The sequence below is a fragment of the Hevea brasiliensis genome, chromosome 5 (genome assembly GCF_030052815.1).
Source record: "Hevea brasiliensis isolate MT/VB/25A 57/8 chromosome 5, ASM3005281v1, whole genome shotgun sequence".
NCBI classification, from domain to species: Eukaryota; Viridiplantae; Streptophyta; class Magnoliopsida; order Malpighiales; family Euphorbiaceae; genus Hevea; species Hevea brasiliensis.
In genome coordinates, this window is record NC_079497.1 from 97,870,764 (window position 1) to 97,872,897 (window position 2,134).

The window sequence follows — 2,134 nt, forward strand, 5'->3', positions numbered from 1 at the left end:
CCAAGGTCACATAAAGCTTTATCTGTACTGACATTTCCAATGTGACATGGTATTGAAAAACTACCAAGATCTTTGAACTTAGGTGGAAGTTTATTTTGTAAGATAATACTGCTTTTTTTTATAAGAGCTACTATCTCAAATTCTTTTAACTTCTTCTTGTTAGACTAAATTTGTTACAAAAATTTGGCATATGAAGGCATTTGTGCTAAAGCATCAGTGAAAGGAATAGTCACATGCAAAAACTTTAACACCTCTAAAAACTTCCCAACTTATTTATCTAACCTTGCTTTCTGAAATCTTTGTGGAAATGGTAGCCTTGGGTGCCACATATTTAGGTCTTCCTTTTCACTTTCCTTCTCTTTACTTTCTTTTTCTTCGACTGAACTCTGTTCTTTAACTTTAACTCTAACCTCAACTTTAGCCTTTTTATCTCCCTCTTTATTTTTTCTCTTCTTTAACTTTCTCTTTAACCTTTTTATCCCCACTCTCTAGCATTTTGCCACTTCTCAACGTGATAGCCTTGCAATGTTGCCTTGAATTTTTTGGTTGGCTAAGAAGCTTCCCAAAAGCTTTGCTATTTGAAGAGCTTGCCTGTTGAGCTATTTAATTCTATAACATCTTGTTGTGTGTTGCCATTTGATCCATTCTAGATGTTAGTTGAGAAATCATATCTTGTAGACTTTGATGGCTTGCTAGTAGAGTCTCAATCATAGCTTCCAATCTAGCTGTCTTGTCTAGTTATGCTTATTTTGGTGGAGGTTATTGTGGTTGTGGTGGAACAAGTGCATTCTAAGGTTTAGAAATTCTAGGAGGAGGCCCTTTATTCTACTAAAAATTTTGATGTTGTTAAAATCTAGGAGATTGCTAAAAATTCTAGAGTTGTCCTTGTCTACCTCCCCAAGAGAAATTAGGATGATTTCTCCATGCTGGATCATAAGTTGCAAAAAATGGGTTACCACCTGGCCTTTGATTGTAGTTCTTGACATAATCTACTTGTTCACTTGAAAAGTCTTGACCAAATGCAAGAAAATCAGTAGCACAATTCACATTTATAGCTCCAACATCTACTGAATTACTTGAACCTCTAACTGAAGAATCTACTTCATTTTTAGCTTGTCCATCTTCCTTGTTAAAGCATCAAACTTGGCATTAATCATATTCATGGCATCAAGCTCAAACATACAAGCTGGTTTCTTGATCTCATTCCTCTCACAACTCCACTGATAGTTGGTATAAGCAATTTTTTTTTTAAAGTAGAAAAAGCTTTATCTTTAGATTTCTCCATAAGATCACCTCAAGAAAATGCATCAATTATACTCCTAATAGTAGAGAATCACCATTGTAAAAGTGTTGAATAAGCATTCACTTAGGAATCCCATGGTGTGGACATCTCCTTTGCAAATCCTTATATCTCACCCATGCTTCATACAAGCTCTCATCATCTCTAGGTTTGAAAGAAGTTAGCTCATTTCTTAGCCTAGCTATCTTACTTGGTGGAAAATATTGAGCTAAAAATGCTTGAGAAAGTTCATCCCATGTTGTGATAGAACCCGATAGCAAATAATGTAGCCACTCTCTAGCTCGGTCCTTCAAAGAGAAAGGAAATAATCTGAGTTAAATTGTATCATAAAAACTCCATTTATCTTCAACATATCACTAACCTCAAAAAAGTGTGCCTAATGCACATGTGGACTTTCACTTGGACTTTCCCCAAATTGTGATTGTTGTACCATCTAACAAAGTGCAGGTTTTAATTCAAAGTTATTAGCTTCTGCTCTTGGTCTTATGATACTAGGCAGGAAATCCCCAATGTTAGGATAAGCATGATCCTTCACAGAATGGTTGTTGGCATTGTTGTTGTTTTTGGCCATTGCTTTTTGTTGTTGCTCTTGCTATTGTTCTCTTTATTGTTATTGTTGAGCTCTAAATTCTGCTTTTCTCCTCTTAGCTTTGGTCTTAAGGCTTAAGCTATCTTCTCTATTTTTCGGTAAAAGAATAAATTGATTTCTTCACTTTTTGTCCTCATAAAATAAAAGCACCTAAAAAACAAAATAAATAAATTCTCGAAGTAGAATTGTAAAAGAAAATAAAAATAAAAATACACAAATTAACCAAATAAACAATCGTTCAATAT

The 2,134-nt window shown here is 34.3% G+C and overlaps 1 non-coding gene across 1 annotated transcript; it reads left to right on the top strand.

Annotated features, from left to right (window-relative positions):
* Positions 1–1,372: 1,372 nt before the first annotated feature.
* LOC131180545 (small nucleolar RNA R71) lies at positions 1,373–1,479 on the top strand. Its single transcript, XR_009149312.1, has one exon. It is a non-coding gene; the product is annotated as a small nucleolar RNA R71 (small nucleolar RNA).
* Positions 1,480–2,134: the final 655 nt, after the last annotated feature.